Source organism: Schistocerca nitens, chromosome 1 (assembly GCF_023898315.1).
Source record: "Schistocerca nitens isolate TAMUIC-IGC-003100 chromosome 1, iqSchNite1.1, whole genome shotgun sequence".
Lineage (NCBI taxonomy): Eukaryota > Metazoa > Arthropoda > Insecta > Orthoptera > Acrididae > Schistocerca > Schistocerca nitens.
Genome location: NC_064614.1, coordinates 296,723,786 through 296,747,249, shown reverse-complemented (window position 1 = coordinate 296,747,249; position 23,464 = coordinate 296,723,786).

Sequence of the window (23,464 nt, the reverse complement as noted above, 5' to 3'; positions counted from 1 at the left end):
TCTGTCTCAAATTAAGCCCCATGTTTGATACCAGTACAATTCTCTTTGTCAGGAATGCCCTTTTTGCCACTGCTTGTCCGCTTGTAACGTCTTCCATACTACGTGTCTCACGGGTTATTTTGCTGCCTAGATGGCAGAATTCCTTAACATAATGTGCTTCGTGACCATCAATCCTGATGTTAAGTTTCTCGCTGTTGAACGGTAGAGGCGACAGACTGCGTCCCTACCTTATACCTTTTTTAGTCTGTGTTCTTCGACAGTCCATGCTTCACTACCATGCAATGCTGTGCTCCAAATGAACTTTCTCAGAAATTTCTGTCTCAAATTAAGCCCCATGTTTGATACCAGTACAATTCTCTTTGTCAGGAATGCCCTTTTTGCCACTGCTTGTCCGCTTGTAACGTCTTCCATACTACGTGTCTCACGGGTTATTTTGCTGCCTAGATGGCAGAATTCCTTAACATAATGTGCTTCGTGACCATCAGTCCTGATGTTAAGTTTCTCGCTGTTGAACGGTAGAGGCGACAGACTGCGTCCCTACCTTATACCTTTTTTAGTCTATGTTCTTCGTTTTTGGTCTTCATCTCATATTAGCCCGCATCTCGTGGTCGTGCGGTAGCGTTCTCGCTTCCCACGCCCGGGTTCCCGGGTTCGATTCCCGGCGGGGTCAGGGATTTTCTCTGCCTCGTGATGGCTGGGTGTTGTGTGCTGTCCTTAGGTTAGTTAGGTTTAAGTAGTTCTAAGTTCTAGGGGACTTATGACCACAGCAGTTGAGTCCCATAGTGCTCAGAGCCATTTGAACCATCTCATATTACCTCCTCTTGCCTCTTTTACATGTTGTATATCAACCGTCTCTCCGTGTAGCTTACCCCTATTTTCCCCAGTATTTCGAACATTTGGCACCATTTTACATTGTCGAACGTTTTTTCCTGGTCGACAAATCTCATGAACATGTCTTTCTGTGCTCTTGCTTCCATTATCAACCGCAATGTCAGAACTGCCTCCCTGGCGCCTTTTACTTTCTTAAAGCCAAACGGATCGTCATCTTATCTGAATGAAACTTCTTACACTCAGCTCCCTAGGTTTCCCAACTCCTTTCACTCATTTAGTCACGAAATTCCGCAGTCTGATGCATAGAGCTTTTCCCCCTAGTTTTTTCGGATACCTTCCCCTTCAGTTGTTTGTCTCTTACTGGTTATGTGTCTTGCAACTTTCACAATCTCTAGTGTTGTTAGATGCTGTTTCGAGACATGTGTTTGTTTCTCAAGGAATCCTCCATAACTCTTCGAAGTTTATCTCTATCGTTTTGTTACATCTTGAGTGTGAAACACATTTGCAGTAGTAACTCCCTGTACCTAATGAAGAAAATATACTGCTGCCAATATTATGGCAGTATATGTTCCGAAAGAAAAAATACGAAGACTCCTGATAAAGACTAAGTGCTATATACTGATCATTCGCAAGGTTCCTTCTGTGATGCTGTACTCCTTACAGTGATAAGTATCGAAATGTCCTCCTGGATGATGTCTAATGTGCTCTGGTCACATAGCTAAAATTTTATTTATCTTATTTTACTTGAACAGTGAATGAATACTTGCCTAAAGAATTAAACCATCCCAATATAAGCGCCGGACATCAATTACTAAAACTATTAGACAAAAAAAGAAAGATGTAGCTAAAAAGGTGCCGAGTAGAACATATTTAACAATTGTGTCAGCATCAGGCAAAATGCTCATTGACAGAGATAACGGCCGGTCGGTGCGGCCGAGCGGTTCTAGGCGCTTCAGTCTGGAACCGCGCGACCGCTACGGTCGCAGGTTCGAATCCTCCCTCGGGCATGGATGTGTGTGATGTCATTAGGTTAGTTAGGTTAAAGTAATTCTAAGTCTAGAGGACTGATGACCTCAGATGTTAAATCCCATAGTGCTTAGAGCCATCTGAATCATTTTTTGGTCATTGATACAGCCCGTCACTTCATAAGGTACTGCAGGTTTCCAGCCTGTCTGATGGTGCCTAACTGATCATCATCTATCTTTCGAATACCATTATCATCATCATCATCATTTAAGACTGATTATGCCTTTCAGCGTTCAGTCTGGAGCATAGTCCCCCTTATAAAATTCCTCCATGATCTCCTATTCAGTGCTAACATTGGTGCCTCTTCTGATGTTAAGCCTATTACTTTAAAATCATTGTTAACCGAATCCAGGTGCCTTCTCCTTGGTCTACCCCGACTCCTCCTACCCTCTAATGCTGAACCCGTGAGTCTCTTGAGTAACCTTGCTTCTCCCATGCGTGTAACATGACCCCAGCATCCAAGACTTCTCGCACTGACTGCTACATCTATAGAGTTCATTCCCAGTTTTTCTTTGATTTCCTCATTGTGGACACCCTCCTGCCATTGTTCCCATCTACTATTACCTGCAATCATCCTAGCTACTTTCATATCCGTAACCCCAACTTTATTGATAAGGTAACCTGAATCCACCCAGCTTTCGCTCCCATACAACAAAGTTGGTCGAAAGATTGAACGGTGCACAGATAACTTAGTCTTGGTACTGACTTCCTTCTTGCAGAAGAGAGTAGACCGTAGCTGAGCGCTCACTGCATTAGCTTTGCTACACCTTGCTTCCAGTTCTTTCACTATGTTGCCATCCTGTGAGAATATGCATCCGAAGTACTTGAAACCGTCCACCTGCTCTAACTTTGATCCTCCTATTTGGCAGTCAATCCGTTTATATCTCTTTCCCACTGACATTACTTTCGTTTTGGAGATGCTAATCTTCATACCATAGTCCTTACATTTCTGATCTAGCTGTGAAATATTACTTTGCAAACTTTCAATCGAATCTGCCATCACAACTAAGTCATCCGCATATGCAAGACTGCTTATTTTGTCTTCACATATCTTAATCTGCATTAGCTTTGCTACAACTTGCTTCCAGTTCTTTCACTATGTTGCCATCCTGTGAGAATATGCATCCGAAGTACTTGAAACCGTCCACCTGCTCTAACTTTGATCCTCCTATTTGGCAGTCAGTAGAATTTTGCACAGAGCACAACTTAATCATAGCTAACACTTGGTTTAACAATCATGATAGAAGGTTGTATACATGGAAGAACCCTGGAGATACTAAAAGGTATCAGATAGATTATATAATGGTAAGACAGAGATTTAGGAACCAGGATTAAATTGTAAGACATTTCCAGGGGCAGATGTGGACTCTGACCACAATCTATTGGTTATGACCTGTAGATTAAAACTGAAGAAACTGCAAAAAGGTGGGAATTTAAGGAGATGGGACCTGGATAAACTGAAAGAACCAAAGGTTGTACAGAGTTTCAGGGAGAGCATAAGGGAACAATTGACAGTACTGGGGGAAAGAAATACAGTAGAAGAAGAATGGGTAGCTTTGAGGGATGAAGTAGTGAAGGCAGCAGAGGATCAAGTAGGTAAAAAGACGAGGGCTAGTAGAAATCCTTGGGTAACAGAAGAAATATTGAATTTAATTGATGAAAGGAGAAAATATAAAAATGCAGTAAATGAAGCAGGCAAAAAGGAATACAAACGTCTCAAAAATGAGATCGACAGGAAGTGCAAAATGGCTAAGCAGGGATGGCTAGAGGACAAATGTAAGGATGTAGAGGCTTGTCTCACTAGGGGTAAGATAGATACTGCCTACAGGAAAATTAAAGAGACCTTTGGAGAGAAGAGAACCACTTGTATGAATATCAAGAGCTCAGATGGCAACCCAGTTCTAAGCAAAGAAGGGAAGGCAGAAAGGTGGAAGGAGTATATAGAGGGTCTATACAAGTGCAATGTTCTTGAGGACAATATTATGGAAATGGAAGAGGATGTAGATGAAGATGAAATGGGAGATACGATACTGCGTGAAGAGTTTGACAGAGCACTGAAAGACCTGAGTCGAAACAAGGCCCCCGGAGTAGACAACATTCCATTAGAACTACTGACGGCCTTGGGAGAGCCAGTCCTGACAAAACTACCATCTGGTGAGCAAGATGTATGAAACAGGCGAAATACCCTCAGACTTCAAGAAGAATATAATAATTCCAATCCCAAAGAAAGCAGGTGTTGACAGATGTGAGAATTACCGAACAATCAGTTTAATAAGCCACAGCTGCAAAATACTAACACGAATTCTTTACAGACGAATGGAAAAACTAGTAGAAGCCGACCTCGGGGAAGATCAGTTTGGATTCCATAGAAATACTGGAACACGTGAGGCAATACTGACCTTACGACTTATCTTAGAAGAAAGATTAAGGAAAGGCAAACCTACGTTTCTACCATTTGTAGACTTAGATAAAGCTTTTTACAATGTTGACTGGAATACTCTCTTTCAAATTCTAAAGGTGGCAGGGGTAAAATACAGGGAGCGAAAGGCTATTTACAATTTGTACAGAAACCAGATGGCAGTTATAAGAGTCGAGGGGCATGAAAGGGAAGCAGTGGTTGGGAAGGGAGTAAGACAGGGTTGTAGCCTCTCCCCGATGTTATTCAATCTGTATATTGAGCAAGCAGTGAAGGAAACAAAAGGAAAATTCGGAGTAGGTATTAAAATCCATGGAGAAGAAATAAAAACTTTGAGGTTCGCCGATGACATTGTAATTCTGTCAGAGACAGCAAAGGACTTGGAAGAGCAGTTGAACGGAATGGATGGTGTCTTGAAGGGAGGATATAAGATGAACATCAATAAAAGCAAAACGAGGATAATGGAATGTAGTCGAATTAAGTCGGGTGATGTTGAGGGTATTAGATTAGGAAATGAGACACTTAAAGTAGTAAAGGAATTTTGCTATTTGGGGAGCAAAATAACTGATGATGGTCGAAGTAGAGAGGATATAAAATGTAGACTGGCAATGTCAAGGAAATCGTTTCTGAAGAAGAGAAATTTGTTAACATCGAGTATAGATTTAAGTGTCAGGAAGTCGTTTCTGAAAGTATTTGTATGGAAGTGAAACATGGACGATAAATAGTTTAGACAAGAAGAGAATAGAAGCTTTCGAAATGTGGTGCTACAGAAGAATGTTGAAGATTAGATGGGTAGATCACATAACTAATGAGGAGGTACTGAATAGGATTGGGGAGAAGAGGAGTTTGTGGCACAACTTGACCAGAAGAAGGGATCGGTTGGTAGGACATGTTCTGAGGCATCAAGGGATCACCAATTTAGTATTGGAGGGCAGTGCGGAGGGTAAAAATCGTAGGGGGAGACCAAGAGATGAATACACTAAGCAGATTCAGAAGGATGTAGGTTGCAGTAGGTACTGGGAGATGAAGAAGCTTGCACAGGATAGAGTAGCATGGAGAGCTGCATCAAACCAGTCTCAGGACTGAAGACCACAACAACAACATCTTAATCTCACCCAGCCAGTCTATTGTTTTCAACATTTGATCCATAAATAACATGAACAACAGTGGAGATAGGTTGCAACCTTGTCTTACCCCTGAAACTACTCTGAACCATGAACTCAATTTACCGTCAGCTCTAGCTGCTGCCTGACTATCCATGTAAAGACCTTTAATTGCTTGCAAAAGTTTGCCTCCAATTCCATAATCTCGTAGGAATAATCTACTAGGAACCCGGTCATATGCCTTTTATAGATCTATAAAGCATAGATACAATTCCCTGTTCCACTCGTAACACTTCTCCATTATTTGCCGTACGCTAAAGATCTGGTTCTGACGACCTCTAAGAGGCCTAAACCCACAGTAATTTTCATACAATTTGTCGTCTACTAATACTCGCACTTTCCTTTCAACAATACCTGAGAAGATTTTACCCACAACGCTGATTAAAGAGATACCTCTGTAGTTGTTACAATCTTTTCTGTTTCCATGTTTAAAGATTGATGTGATTACTGCTTTCGTCCAGTCTGATGGAACCTGTCTCGACTCCTATGCCATTTCAATTATCCTGTATAGCCATTTAAGAGCTGACATTCCACTGTATTTGATGAGTTACGACTTAATTTCATGCACCACAGCCGCCTTATTGCACTGCAATCTATTGACCATTTTCTCCACTTCCTCAAATGTGATCCTATTTCCATCATCATTCCTATCCCATTGTATATCGAAATCTGAAACATTACTGATCGTATTTTCACCTACATTGACCAACTCTTCAAAATATTCCATCGATCTGCCCAAGGCATCAACAGGATTCACCAGCAGTTTTCCTGACCTGACCAAAATACTTGTCATTTCCTTCTTACCTCCCTTTCGAAAACTGCTAATTACACTCCAGATTGGTTTTCCAGCAGCTTGACCCAAAGTCTCCAAACTGTTTCCAAAGTCTTCCCAAGATTTCTTCTTGGATGCTGCAATTATCTTTTTGGTTTAGTTTTTTTCTTCAACGTAACTTTCTCTGTCTATCTGTGTTCTAGTATGTAGCCATTTTTGATACGCCTTTTTCCTTTTACAGGCTGCCTTGACTGTGTCATTCCACCAGGCTGTTTGCTTCATCCTACCTTTACACACTACTGTTCTAAGACATTCTTTAGACACTTCTAGTACTGTGTCCCTGTACCCTGTCCGTTCCTTTTCCAATGACTATAATTGACTACTTTCAACTAACTGGTACCTTTCTAAGATCACTATTATGTACTTGTGCCTGATTTCCTTATCACGAAGTTACTCCACTCTTATCCTCCTACATCCCCCCCCCCATGATCCTTGGACCGTGCCGTTGGTGGAGAGGCTTGCGTGCGTCAACGATACAGATAGACGTACCGTAGGTGCAACCACAATGGAGAGGTATCTGTTGAGAGGCCCGAGAAACGTGTGGTTCCTGAAGAGGGGCAGCAGCTTTTGCAGTAGTTGCAGGGGCAACAGTCTGGATGATTGACTGATCTGGCATTGTAACACTAACCAAAATGGCCTTGCTGTTCTGGTACTGCGAACGGCTGAAAGAAAGGGGAAACTACAGCCGTAATTTTTCCCGAGGGAATGAAGCTTTACTGTATGATTAAATGATGATGGCGTCGTATTGGGTAAAATATTCTGGAGGTAAAATAGTCCCCCATTCGGATGTCTAGGCGGGGACTGCGCAGGAGGACGTTGCTATCAGGAGAAAGAAAACTGGCGTTCTACGGATCGGAGCGTGGAATGTCAGATCCCTTAATTGGGCAGTTAGGTTAGAAAATTTAAAAAGGGAAATGGATAGGTTTAAGTTAGATATAGTGGGAATTAGTGAAGTTCGGTGGCAGGAGGAACAAAACTATTGGTCAGGTGAATACAGGGCCATAACTACAAAATCAAAAAGGGATAATGCAGGAGAAGGTTTAATAATGAATAAAACAAATAGGAGTACGGGTAAGCCACTACAAACAACATAGCGAACGCATTATTGTGGCCAAGATGGACACGAAGCCCACGCCTACTACAGTAGTACAAGTTTATATGCCAACAAGCTCTGCAGATGACGAAGAAATTGATGAAATTTATGATGAGATGAAAGAAATTATTCAGGTAGTGAAGGGAGACGAAAATTTAATAGTCATGGGTGACTGAAATTCAAGAGTAGGAAGAGAAGGGTACATAATAGGTCAATATGAATTGGGGCTAAGAAATGAAAGAGGAAGCCACCTGGTAGAATTTAGCACAGAGCATATCTTAATCATAGCTAACACTTGCTTCAAGAATCGTGAAAGAAGGCTGTATACATGGAAGAACCCTGGAGATACTAAAATGTATCAGATAGATTATATAATGGTAAGACAGAGATTTAGGAACCAGGTTTTAAATTGTAAGACATTTCCAGGGGCAGATGTGGACTCTGACCACAATCTATTGGTTATGAACTGTAGATTAAAACTGAAGAAACGGCAAAAAGGTGGGAATTTAAGGAGATGGGACCTGGATAAACTGAAAGATCCAGAGGTTGTACAGAGCTTCAGGGAGAGCGTAAGGGAACAATTGACAGGAATAGGGGAAAGAAATAGAGTAGAAGAAGAATGGGTAGCTTTGAGGGATCAAATAGTGAAGGCAGCAGAGGATCAAAGAGGTAAAAAGACGAGGGCTAGTAGAAACCCTTGGGTAACAGAAGAAATATTGAATTTAACTGATGAAAGGAGAAAATATAAAAATGCAGTAAATGAAGCAGGCAAAAAGCAATACAAACGTCTCAAAAATGATATCGACAAGAAGTGCAAAATGGCTAAGCAGGGATGGCTAGAGGACTATTGTAAGGATGTAGAGGCTTATCTCACTAGGGGTAAGATAGATACTGCCTACAGGAAAATTAAAGAGAACTTTGGAGAAAGGAGAACCACTTGCATGAATCTCAAGAGCTTTGATGGTAACCCAGTTCTAAGCGAAGAAGGGAAAGCAGAAAGGTGGAAGGAGTATATAGAGGGTCTATACAAGGGCGATGTACTTGAGGACAATATTATGGAAATGGAAGAGGATGTAGATGAAGATAAAATGGAAGATGTGATACTGCGTGAAGAGTTTGACAGAGCACTGAAAGATCTAAGTCGAAACAAGGCCCAAGATTAGACAACATTCCATTAGAACTACTGACGGCCTTGGGAGAGCCAGTCCTGATAAAACTCTACCATCTGGTGAGCAAGATGTATGAGACAGGCGAAATACCCTCAGACTTCAAGAAGAACATAATAATTCCAATCCCAAAGGAAGCAGGTGTTGACAGATGTGAAAATTACGGAACTATCAGAGTAATAACTCACAGCTGCAAAATACTAACACGAATTCTTTACAGACGAATGGAAAAACTGATAGAAGCCGACCTCGGGGAAGAGCAGTTTGGATTCCGTAGAAATTTTGGAACACGTGAGGCAATATTGACCCTACAACTTATCTTAGAAGAAAGATTAAGGAAAGGCAAACCTACGTTTCTAGCATTTGTAGACTTAGAGAAAGCTTTTGACAATGTTAATTGGAATACCCTCTTTCAAATCCTTATGGTGGCAGGGGTAAAATACAGGGAACGAAAGGCTATTTACAATTTGTACAGAAAGCAGTTGGCAGTTATAAGAGTGAAGGGGTATGAAAGGGAAGCAGTGGTTGGGAAGGGAGTGAGACAGGGTTGTAGCCTCTCCCCGATGTTATTCAATCTGTATATTGAGCAAGCAATAAAGCAAACAAAAGAAAAGTTCGGAGTAGGTATTAAAATCCATGGAGAAGAAATAAAAACTTTGAGATTCGCCGATGACATTGTAATTCTGTCAGAGACAACAAAGGACTTGGAAGAGCAGTTGAACGGAATTGACAGTTTCTTGAAAGGAGGATATAAGATGAACATCAACAAAAGCAAAACGAGGATAATGGAATGTAGTCAAATTAAATCGGGTGATGCTGAGGGAATTAGATTAGGAAATGAGACACTTAAGGTAGTAAAGGCGTTTTGTTATTTGGGGAGCAAAATAACTGATGATGGTCGAAGTAGAGAAGATATAAAATGTAGACTAGCAATGTCAAGTAAAGCGTTTCTGAAGAAGAAAAATTTGTTAACATCGAGTATAGATTTAAATGTCAGGAAGTATTTTCTGAAAGTATTTATATAGAGTGTAGCCATGTATGGAAGTGAAACGTGGACGAAAAATAGTTTAGACAAGAAGAGAATAGAAGCTTTCGAAATGTGGTGCTACAGAAGAATGCTGAAGATTAGATGGGTAGATCACATAACTAATGAGGAGGTATTGAATAGAATTGGCGAGAAGAGGAGCTTGTGGCACAACTTGACTAGAAGAAGGGATCGGTTGTTCTGAGACATCGAGGGATCACCAGTTTAGTATTGGAGGTCAGCGTGGAGGGTAAAAATCGTAGAGGGACACCAAGAGATGAATACACTAAGCAGATTCAGAAGGATGTAGGTTGCAGTAAGTACTGAGAGATGAAGAAGCTTGCACAGGATAGAGTATCATGGAGAGCTGCATCAAACCAGTCTTAGGACTGAAGACCACAACAACAACATCCTCCTACATATGGACCTGACCTCTTGCACTTTGGCCTCACAATACCAATTTCACTGCACATTACATAGTGATCAGTGTCATCAAAGAATCCCCTGAATACACGTGTGTCTCTCACAGTCTTCCTGAATTCCTGGTCTGTTATTATATAGTCAATGACAGATCTGATTTTGTGATTACTAAGCCCATACTGGCACAGAAATCCAAGAGATGTTTCCCGTTCCTGTTGGCCTCCATATCCTTTCCAAATTTACCCATAATGTTTTCATACCCTTCTATTCGATTTCCAATCCTGGCATTAAAATCACCCATGAGCAGAACACTGTCCTTGTCCTTTACTCTAACAACTACATCACTGAGTGCGTCATAAAAACTATCCCTCTTATCTTGCTCTGTCCCTTCACAATGCGAATATACTGACAAAATCCTACTTTTCTTGCTAGACACTATCAAATCTACCCACATCAGTCGTTCGTTTACATAGCTTATTGCAACTACGCTGGGTTCCATTTCTTTCCTGATGTAAAGCCCTACACCGCATAATGGTATTCCTGCTTTGACTCCTGACAGGTAGACCTTGTATTCTTCCACTTCCTCTTCTTTCTCACCCCTTACCCGAAAGTCACTAACAGCTAAAACGTCCAACCCCATCTTACTTGCAGCCTCTGCCAGCTCTACCTTCTTCCCAGAATAGCCCCCATTGATATTAATAACTCCCCATCTCGTTACCATTCGTTTGCCGAGTCGTATCTTAGGAGTCCGTGGTTTGTCAATTAGAGGTGAGACTCCGTCACCTCCAAAGGTCCGAGGCATTTTGATCTGATTGTTGCGAATATCAAGTATAAGTATTTGTTTCACATGGAGAATTCGAATCAGCTACCTCCAGGTGGACGCCCATGACACCACTGTGGGTTGGTGACCTCTGATAGGGCATTGAGTGACAAATTTGTCGAAGAATCAGCGGGGTGGAGAAAGGATCAAGACTGAGCAACAAAGTATATTCTTTATGACATGCAAAATATGAAAACAGACACGTCACAGTCTTACTGTATATTCAAGGGCATGCCTTCTGCGAAGCGGGGCAACTAGGCTATTGCAATGAGATGGTTCTGCTTCAGTTTGATTATTCCCGCCATACACTATTAGATGGAAGCTGAGAATTTTCTGTGGCATTTTTCTGACTAGAGTGATCAGGTGAGAAATGAGGTTTTCCGAGGAGAAAAAGGTGGGAAAATTACTGTCAATATAAAGGGGTAGGAAGATAAGACTTGTGTAAAGATATCCGGGAAAAGCTTTCATTGTACTAGAAGGAACAGTAGACGGTGAAAGTGCAAGCGAAGAGAGAATGTATCTGAGAAATAATTGAGCTCGTTGGGTACAAGAACAGCTTTGAGACGAAGAGTGTCAGTAACAACATCGGTGACAGAGAAGCGTGACAGAAATTAGGAACAACAATACGAAAAATCCTTCAAAGCTTTTGGCGGAATGGAAGGCGTCCAACGTTATGCAGGAGAAGATGTGAACCAGTCGTGTATGGCTGAGACGAAAACTGGCCTCTCCGCCCGGCCACACAAACAGCAAGGCTCGACGCTCTGACGCGAGGTGGTTGGTGCGCAGTACAGAACAGTACGGTACAAGCTGTTTTCGGGGCACTCGCCAGACAGGGTGGCGCTTCACTGGCGAAATTAATCAGGCCGTGGCAGAAGCAGCGGCCGCCAGCCATTATGCAGCAGGCCAAGTGTGGCCGTGTTAACGCACCGCGCGACTAGGAACGTCCATTCGGGCGCCGAGCAGGCGGTACGCCTCCGCCTCACCCCGCCGCGGGCACTGCCGCTCGTGTTTACACGACCGGCCACTCCGTGTGTCCCGCGCCAAGCGCCGCTGACACGCCAGTTCGCCTGCTCTCTCTCTGTCTCTCTCTGTCTCTCTCTCTCTCTGTCTGTCTCTTTCTCTCCCTCTGTCTCCCTGTCTCTTTCTCTCTCTCTCACAAACGCACACACACACATCGAGTATTAGTCCGGAGTGACAGGTAGGAGTGCTTGCTTATTTGCTTATATTCACACCTTTTCGGTTTTAATCGTTACTATTTTTTATACCTCTTTCCTTCACGTTTCTTGTTTCAACATACGTTTTTCTTTTTTTTGGAACAGCTTTCCTTCATAAATTTCTACTTTATACACTAAGCACAACTTATAGCTTGAAATGATGTCATCTGTGTATAGTGCAATGCATCAAATAAGTAAAGATAACGTCTACGTTGTCAGTTTCTACATATCGTAATCTACAGTTACTTGAATTTTATTGTTCTAAAACGTTGAAAATACTTCATAGTCCACATTTACATTGAGTTTAATTTTTTTCGTCAATGGCTTATCCTAGAGACTGTGTACACAGTATGACTGAACCTAGTCTATTCAGAATATATAAATACAATTTCAATTTTTTAATATTTCCCAAATATTTTACGATATAAGGAGGTCCACCTTTCAGCATAGTGCTACTGTTTCTGGACTTCATATAATTTTTGCTGTTTCCTCTCTCTCTCTCTCTTTCTCTCTCCCTCTCTCCCCGCCCCCTCCCTCTCTCCCTCTCACCCTCTCTCTCTTTCTCTCTTACACTGTCTCTCTTTTATGCATTCTTATTGTCTTTTTGACACTGATTTACATCGATCATCCTTTAACTGTACACTGTTACTTACCAGCATATTACTAAACATCACCCTTACATTCTGTTTTTTTTTTTAAGTACCTCTTATTCTTACAGTTTTTCTTTTAAAAAACCAACTGCATCTTTCTCCATAAAGCTCGCGTTTTACTACAAACAACACTTCTTATTTTCTTTGAACATGTTATTTAACATATTAACCTTTAACTCTGCAGTTATTTCTGATATATTTTATATTTTTACCTCCCCTCTCTTTCTCTGACCTTTATCACACAATAAGTGAATGATTTACCACTCTTATTCTAAGTAAATAACTCAGTTTCCTCTACTAATGATACAATATTACTGTCTTTCTCAACGAAAGTAGTAACGAAAACGGAAGTATTACATGTTTTATGACATATAGTTCTTATTCCAACTCATTTCAAGATAATAGAAAGTTAAATATAAAGTTAAATATAAAGTTAAAGTTAAATTTAAAATTCTGGAAGTTTGATATTTAATGACATATCTTTCCACTTCATTAAAAGAGTATTTAGTTGTCATTCTATTTTTCCAAATTATTAGAAATTGCCTACAAAATATTCTAAGGAAATTAGTGAATACCATTACAAGAAATCTATATCTGATGCAATTCAATGAATTACGATATGTAAATATGGATGTATGATTGACTAATTTACATCCAGTGTTAAAATTTTAGGATGACACTATGTCTGAAAGGAAGGAGGTATAAATATCTTTGAAAGTAAAACTCACTGGATAGAAATTTAGATGATTTTGCTTCCACGGAGGTCCACAGCCTTTATGTGTTTAATAAAAGTGCACATTATCTATTGTAGGTTGTATTGCACTTTATTAAAATTGTGCTAAATTTAGCTAATACCATGATTTTAATAAAGCACAGTACATTCTTCAATAGCCAATGTATTCTTTTATTAAATTTAGAAGAATCTAAACACTCATAGAACTTTCTGTAAAATGGAGTATCTAAATCACTACAGAAAATTTTTTGAGATGATATCTTAAAAAGAGGTGAAAAATGTACGTTTATTTAAAGTTCACCACTGATGTTATCTTTACTGAATAACTTTTTTAAATATTAGTATCGTTTATGATATTTATTTCTGATACATACCAAAAAACGTACTATCACTTAAAGTACAAGTGAGTAACAAAACAAAAAAGAAAAAGTCGAGAAAATCAATGTGGATGTTTGCCAGTTAACTTAAGATCTCAAAGCAACTTCAAGAGAACATGTAATTTTTTCTTTTCATCTGGTCACTGATTTTTTATCTATCTTGACAACATCATTATAATCAGTCACTTGCCATTCTGTACTGGATAAAGGCTACCTACTGACGTCTATGTGATTTTTGATATATAAATAAAGGTATCCCTGCTGCTTCTACATGTTTTACAATATGACCTAATTGCCTCCCGTTAGGTTAACGTCTTAGTCTTTTCTTATCCAGAGAAGATCTTTCTTAATCTATTTAACATCAATTCAATTGCCTACATATTCTACTGACACGCTTTTCAATTTCGTTACAGCTATAATTGTGACTTCCATTGCTATTTATTCCCTTATAATTCATTTGTTGCACTCTTTCTCATCATTAGTTTCCCTTAAGAAAATCCTTGTCTCACTGCCATAGGCCACAAATGGTATTATATACTGACTGTATACTTTCAGTTTGATACACACTGCAATAAAATTTGAAAGCTGTAACTAATTTACAAGAATCAATAAATATAACTTCTCTTTTCGGTTTAGTTGCTTTACTCTGCACAAAGGCGTTATATTTAACTGGAAAAGATTAAATGCTATTCAACTTACTTAATGACATTATTAAGTGTTAATTATATCTTATGTGGGCGTTAGTTATGTTAATTTTCAAACCTACTTTCAAACTTGCTCTATTAAGTTATTTTCCATTATGTTGAAGTTCATATCACTGTACGTGTACAGCATTATGTCCTCAGCAAACAGCAGGAGATCCACATATTTTACTTCATTTTCCATTATTTTACACATCTAGGTTTTAGGGGCCAACTGATAAGCGAATCTCCAGGGTCACAGAACGAGTCAAAACATGAAACTAAGATGAGACAGGAATAACAGGTAAAATATGATTTAGATCAATCCTATGCAAGTGAGACTACTGAGGTTGAATCAGCATAATCAACAATATAATCCTAGAATTAGCTCAATTTCCTTTCAGCAACTTCCCAATGCAGTAGAAGGAGTGATCCATACGAAATTCTTCAGTTCAGAATTGAAAGTGCGAGGATTACTGTTAAGATTTTTTAATTCTTATGCTAGCTTATTGAACATGGACGCAGGACTGTACTCCATGACTTTCTGCACAGGTGTCAAGTAGGAGCAACGCAAATGCAGACTGGGTTTATGCCCAGTATTAACTGAGTGAAGGGTAATAGTTTTGGTAATAAGCTCATAGTGTTAACAACAAATAACATTGAAGAATATATATATAAAGAGGCCATTGTCCGAATTCTGACTCCAGAAAAAGATTCGACAAGAGGTTTGAGAACTTACACCACATACTGCTCGAACTATGCATTTCTGAGCCATTATTACACTTTGTGAATATGAAGAGTTACCCCAGTATATAGTGCTGTATATCATAAATGAATGAAAATAAAGTAGGCTAATTGTCATGTTGGGCTATCACTAAATACAGATACTGTTCTAGTAGTAACAATAACAACATTCAGTTTTTGAATAAGATTCTGAACATGGGCTTTCTATGACAGCTTGCCATGAATCTCAACACCTAAGAATTTAAGTTCTTCAGACTCACTAATCAAATATCCATTATGTGCGATCAAAATGTCGGTTTTAGTTGAACTGTATATTAGAAATTGGAAAAAAGTCTTATTGTGATTTAACATAAATTTATTTTCTAAAAGCCATGAACATATGTCTTAAACTGCAATATTTCATCTGTTTCCCTAAACATCTTTCACTTCCAAGCTAGTGTCATCGACAGTCAGAAATACTTTAGGACCACCTGTCATATCAAATATATAAGAGACAGTAGTAGTCCCAGTACAGAGCTCTGAGGCGTTCCCCAATTAACTGTGCCCCAATCATAAGCTATTTAATAGCCATTCTCGTCACCTTTGCTTTCAATTGTTTCACTTTTTTCAGAAAGATTTAATTAGTGTCTCATTTCTAAAGGACTGTTAATATATATTTCATTGGAACTAAGTTGAACACATTCTGAAAATCAATAAATCTCATACAAAATGGTGATTCATTCTCATTGTTTACAAGTAGTTCAGTTAGATTAGCTAGTTTATTGACTTGATAAACATAGACAAATACATTGCTTTATTTTTTCTGATATCAGCTAGTAGTTTGACATCAGTAGTTGCTGAAAATTGTATCATTTAGTACGAATATTCACAGTTTCAGGAAATGGTAACTACTAAACTTTAAACTTTTTTCATTTACATTCAATATTGTTAGGATTACAACCCAGTATTTTCATGCTATATGAATTGAGGGTGGGGACATCTTTCCATAAAGTTCCATTTAACTTAAATTTTTCACTGTGTCAGCCTAGAGTTCATCATATAATTCTCTGTTCCTATAAAAATTTCCTAGTTCATGTTCAATATCCTTACCTCACATATGCAGAATCCTAAAAAAACTGAGTATTGTAATTATTTTATATGGTGCCAGTCAAAGGAAGTAGTGAAAAGAGATTGCTGATTTCAAAATTGTTTTCCACTGTCTGTCCCGTACATGTAGGTCTACATTGTTGAACTCTGGCTGAGAATAAACTACAAAGCCAATACATCAATCTTCACCTAATAATGAAAAAATATGCAATCACAGCACACTATGCAGCACTATTAAAGGACCACTTGACTGAAAATCCGTAATTGTTCCCCATTGCGACCTATAAGATGGAAATTTGGTTCAAAAGTGCCTACAGCCTTCGTCTGTAATGTCGAAAAAGCGTGGCGCCCTGCAAAGCCACGCACGGGCTAGGCGACGCTGCAGACGGCAAGGCGATGACACAGGCGAAAAAAAGGCAAGACCTCAGAAGTTCACGTGACGTGTAAAATGATCTCACATTGGCACCAGATTTCACCTCAATTCTGCCCAACGCCACCAAGGACGTGTCGCACGGTGGGAAGGTCGTCACACCCCCTTTTACCCACATTTCATTCCTTATTTTGACGCCTCTGGAGAGTGGATCAGAAAGGCGACACTCAGCGCTGAAGTCACACGGTTCTCTGATGGCTGGCCGAGGAAAAGGATACAGGTTCACAGAAGCTCAGAATCGACACAAAAAAGTGTCAAGGGTTGCATAAAGGATAGCAATGAAACCACCCCTTTACTTTGGGCCTTGATCTCCACACATTTCGCGGTAGGAAATGACAGTTCTCAGTGCCATCAGCAACAGGACGGCGTTCTTGACAACCTTTGACTTTTCTGACACATCAAACGCTTTTTAAGGTCATTGTGGCAAGCATTCTCATTAGTATGCAGTATCAGTTATCTTTATTACACCAGAACATTCCGGGACTCAGAAATAAAATTGATGAACTACTCATTTGTATTGATGAAGGAATTCATCTAACCAAATTGACATAATCTGCCTCTCTGAACATCAAATGACCACTGGCATAGATATGTTAGACATTTCAGGATTTAAGCTAGTTTCCTACTTCTGCAGAGTAGATACGGATGGAGGAGGAGTTGCCACATTTATTAAAAACTGCCATAAATTCAAGAACATTGACATTAATAAATTCTGTTTAGACAAGCATCTAGAAGCATGTGCAACAGAAGTAGAGTTCCATAACAGATCCTATGTAATAGTAACTATTTACCAAGCACAAAAACATTGACATTAATAAATTCTGTTTAGACCAGCATCTAGAAGCATGTGCAACAGAAGTAGAGTTCCATAACAGATCCTATGTAATAGTAACTATTTACCAAGCACCTGCAGGACATTATAATCTATTCATAAATCATCTAGAAGCTCGTTTGGGTTATTTAACAGGAAGAAACAAAGAAATTTTGATTGCTGGTGACTTTAATACAGATTTTCTAATGCAATCTTCCAGTAAACATTTACTGCAGTTAGTAATGTTGTCTTTCAATCTAACTCACACTGTAAACTTTCCAACTAGGATCAATAAATCCTCATGGACAGCCATTGACAACATTTTTATAGACAAATCAAAGGAACAAAATCATATCATAAAACCTGTAATAAATGGACTATCAGATCATGACATGAAGCTCCTTGTTTCAGATGTAAATTCTGAGCAGATTTTCGAGACTGCTAAGTCTGAGTACAGGAGAGTAGTCAGTCAACCAAAAATTGAGTGTTTTAGAAAACTGCTCAAAGATATGAACTGGAAAGATGTTTATAGTGCCCATGACATGAATGAAAAATGTAATACATTCATGAACAATGTCAGTACCATGTTTGAAAACTGTTTTCCTCTAAAAGTTACTCAAATTAAACAGAAGTCTATAATAAAAGCATGGATTACACAAAGAATAAAGATTTCCTGTAAGACAAAAAGGAAAATATATTTGTCGACCAAGAATAGCTCCAATAGTGATGATTTAGCTAAATACAAGGAATACTGTAAAATATTAAAAAAAGTAATTCAGACATCTAAACAAATGCACTACGAGAAGAAGATAGCAATGTCAGGGAACAAAATAAAAACAATATGGGATATAGTGAAAGAGGAGATGGTAGAACCAGAAAGGAACAGGAGCAAATAGCGTTAAGGGTAGATGACACATTAGTAACCGATGGGCATAGTGCGGCAAATCTATTTAACAAGTACTTTATATCCGTTACTGATAGAATGGGATTGTCAGGATCAGTAAATAATGCCCTTGAATATCTGAAACTAGCCTTTACAAATAGCTTCAGGTACATGAATGTCACTCACTTCACCAAAAGAAATAACTTCCATAATAAAATCTGAAAACAAAGCATTCTAGTGGTTACAATGAAATATCAACAAAGTTAATTAAGGCATGTTCTTGTGAGTTTAGTACAATTCTAAGTTACTTGTGTAACCAGTCAATTATAACTGGGACATTTCCTGACTGGCTAAAATATGCAGATGTTAAGCCTCTATTCAAGAAAGAGGATAAAGAGATACCATCAAACTACAGACCGATTTCACTTTTGCCACCATTCTCAAAAATTTTAGAAAAAGTAATGTACAGGCAGCTTCTCAACCATCTGACCACAAATAACAGATTATCAAGAACACAGTTTGGATTTCTGAAGGGTTCTGATATCGAGAAGGCTATTTACACCTACAGTGAAAATGTACTTAATTCATTAAATAACAAATTACAAGCAGTAGGTATTTTCTGTGATTTGTCAAAGGCATTTGACTGTGTGAACCACAACATACTTTTAAATAAATTAGAATTCTATGGTGTCACGGGCAGTGCTGCAAGATGGTTCAAGTCATACGTCACTAACAGGAAACAAAGGGTGTCAGTACAAGGGACTAATGAATTAAGTCATCAGTCATCATCAGAATGGGAAGAAATTACATGTGGTGTCCCACAAGGATCCATCTTAGGGCCATTGCTTTTTCTTGTGTACATTATTGATCTCTGATCAGTTACACTGCCAGAAGCAGAGTTCATTTTGTTTGCAGATAACATAAGTATTGCAATAAATAGTATGTCAAGTGTAGTTCTAGAAAGATCTGCTAATGATATTTTCATGGATATTAATAAATGGTTTAAAGCCAACTAATTGACATTAAACTTTGGAAAGACTCACTACATGCAATTCAGAACCTGTAAGAGGTTTCCTCTCAGCATATGCATAAAGTATGAAGAAGAGCAGATAGAAGAGGTTGACAGTCTTACATTCCTGGGATTACAACTTGATAATAAATTCAGTTGGGAGGAGCACATCACAGAACTGCAGAAACGCCTTAACAAATCTGTATTTGCAATTCGAGTGTTAGCAGACATAGGTGACATAAAAATGAAAAAGTTTGCGTACTTTGCCTACTTTTATTCCATAATGTCATATGGTATAATATTTTGGGGTAACTCTTCAAGTCAAACAAAAGTTTTCAGAGTCCAAAAGCGTGTAATACGTATTATTTGTAGAGTAAATTCACGGACGTCATGTAGAAACCTCTTCAAAGAACTGGGTATACTAACCACTGCCTCTCAGTATATTTACTCGTTAATGAAATTTGTCCTAAATAATATATCTCTTTTTCCAACAAACTGCTCAGTTCATACATACAATACCAGGAACAAAAATGATCTGCACAAAGACTTAAAAGCACTTACTTTAGTTCAAAAAGGGGTCCACTACTCAGGAACACTCATCTTCAATAATTTGCAGCAAACATAAAAAATTTAGTTACAAATAAAGATCAATTTAAAACGAGCCTGAAAGACTTACTAGTGGCCAACTCCTACTCCATTGACGAATTTTTTAATAGAAACAAATGATGTATTGCATATATTCATACTAGTAGTATTGTTATTTCAGATAAAAAAAAGTTGACATGTTCCACATCCACGAGGATCTCCTCAGCATGGATCTATGGAACGAAAAACTAATCTAATCTAATCTAATTCCCATTGTATGTGAGCACAATCCTATGGAGTGCAACGCAACTCCAGTGCAGGATGGTAAGAGTACAGCAGTTCAAAAACATTGGACAAAATTTGAATGTGATCCTAAGCAGCGAAGGGTTCTTAGTTTTGTCAGCCCTCTTGCTTCGCATCCTCTTTTGGCGTGACAACAGGGGGATACAACGTTAAAAAGCTAAGGATCCCTCTCAGACTCCCAGTGCAGCAATACTCTCGGTGGCACCAGTCACATTTACTGCGATTTTTTTTTTAAAAAAAAAAACTTTATAAAGAGAACTTGTAAAATAGTCCTAGGCAGGTGAACTCGGTGGCATATCAGGGAGTGTCCTGTCTGCAGGCGCATAGGACTATTTCGCAGATTGTCTCTGTAAAGGTACGTTTTTTAAATTGTCAATAAAGTTGGGCGGGTACCACCAAGAGTGTTGTTGAAATGGTTCTGTTACCGGGGCCCTTTGGCAATTAATTCACACATGTGCAAGTCTGAGCCAAATTTCAAACTGGATCATTATCAGGGTTTCGAAAATGTGATCCATTAATTATATTGTGCAGTGTAGATTGCTAGTAAGATAGTTAACATATTGCAATATGGTGTAGAGATACTCCCGTGGCAGCAGTAAGGTTGACTAATTCATCAAGAATGAAATGTTTTGAATGCTATTAAATTTACAAGGACATGAAAGGACTACAAATTTTAAATAGTAATCGAGTTATTGGCATCCCCACTTGGAAGTAGCTTTCCTGGGAAACCAAACAGAAACGATAATCAGAGCTATAAGGAAAAGCTAGAGGTTACCACTACTGATGAAGTGATTTATAAACAGAAAAGAAAAATTTGTAACTGAAAGTTTTTAAGGAAACTCTAAGTAAGAACTTTAATATGTAACATTTCATGATGGCGACTGGGAAAAAATCTGGTTAAATTATGATCATGTGTCATTTGTTTTACGAGGAGAGGAAAGACGCAAAACTTCACAACACTAAGGAAAACAAAATACGTTTTAAACGTACGGTATTATTTCCACAATTGTAATACTCTACAAAATAAAAATAATGGAATGCAATATACACTCCTGCAAATGGAAAAAAGAACACATTGACACCGGTGTTTCAGACCCACCATACTTGTTCCGGACACTGCGAGAGGGCTGTACAAGCAATGATCACACGCACGGCACAGCGGACACACCAGGAACCGCGGTGTTGGCCGTCGAATGGCGCTAGCTGCGCAGCATTTGTGCACCGCCGCCGTCAGTGTCAGCCAGTTTGCCGTGGCATACGGAGCTCCATCGCAGTCTTTAACACTGGTAGCATGCCGCGACAGCGTGGACGTGAACCGTATGTGCAGTTGACGGACTTTGAGCGAGGGCGATAGTGGGCATGCGGGAGGCCGGGTGGACGTACCGCCGAATTGCTCAACACGTGGGGCGTGAGGTCTCCACAGTACATCGATGTTGTCGCCAATGGTCGGCGGAAGGTGCACGTGCCCGTCGACCTGGGACCGGGCCGCAGCGACGCACGGATGCACGCCAAGACCGTAGGATCCTACGCACTGCCGTAGGGGACCGCATCGCCACTTCCCAGCAAATTAGGGACACTGTTGCTCCTGGGGTATCGGCGAGGACCATTCGCAACCGTCTCCATGAAGCTGGGCTACGGTCCCGCACACCGTTAGGCCGTCTTCCGCTCACGCCCCAACATCGTGCAGCCCGCCTCCAGTGGTGTCGCGACAGGCGTGAATGGAGGGACGAATGGAGACGTGTCGTCTTCAGCGATGAGAGTCGCTTCTGCCTTGGTGCCAATGATGGTCGTATGCGTGTTTGGCGCCGTGCAGGTGAGCGCCACAATCAGGACTGCATACGACCGAGGCACACAGGGCCAACACCCGGCATCATGGTGTGGGGAGCGATCTCCTACACTGGCCGTACACCACTGGTGATCGTCGAGGGGACACTTAATAGTGCACGGTACATCCAAACTGCCATCGAACCCATCGTTCTACCATTCGTAGACCGGCAAGGGAACTTGCTGTTCCAACAGGACAATGCACGTCCGCATGTATCCCGTGCCACCCAACGTGCTCTAGAAGGTGTAAGTCAACTACCCTGGCCAGCAAGATCTCCGGATCTGTCCCCCATTGAGCATGTTTGGGACTGGATGAAGCGTCGTCTCACGCGGTCTTCACGTCCAGCACGAACGCTGGTCCAACTGAGGCGCCAGGTGGAAATGGCATGGCAAGCCGTTCCACAGGACTACATCCAGCATCTCTACGATCGTCTCCATGGGAGAATAGCAGCCTGCATTGCTGCGAAAGGTGGATATACACTGTACTAGTGCCGACATTGTGCATGCTCTGTTGCCTGTGTCTATGTGCCTGTGGTTCTGTCAGTGTGATCATGTGCTGTATCTGACCCCAGGAATGTGTCAATAAAGTTTCCCCTTCCTGGGACAATGAATTCACGGTGTTCTTATTTCAATTGCCAGGAGTGTATTAAAAGAAATCAAACGTGAAAGATTGTATCATTGCCACAATAATAATTATTTTGAAAGATAAAGACTCCATAATAACACACATTCTTAGTTATTCCTGTCACCCCTGTATTACTAGTAGCAGTAGTGAACTATCACCACTACTGTCAGCTTTTCCAACCCATGTCCTCTGTGTTGTCTATCTTTAACCACGTGAAATACTCATAGCATATAGATGATTTGAGATTAGTAACATCTATCATATTAAACTTCCTGGCAGATTAAAACTGTGTGCCGGACTGAGACTCGAAGTCGGGTAAAGGTCTCGAGTGCGAGTCTCGGCCCAGGCCACAGTTTCACATCAGCGCACACTCCATTGCAGAGTGAAAATCTCATTCTGGGTCTATCATATTCTTAGCTAAGACTACACCACAATGAAGAATCGGTGAAATTATTCCTTCAAATTTTGTTATAATCAAGTTGATAGAATAACATGCATTCAATATAGTGCTTACGCAATATGGTATGTGATTATGAAAGTTTAGAGAAAGATCATTGAATCTGAAGTCACTCTATATTTACTGCACCTGATTCTCTTTCCTACATAAAACATGTATTTATCCTCCAAATATGCCTAACTGTATTGTACTAATTTTGTGGTATACAGAAATCATTGTTATGATGAGGAGATAAGATATTTCCAAAGTGACTCATTCAACG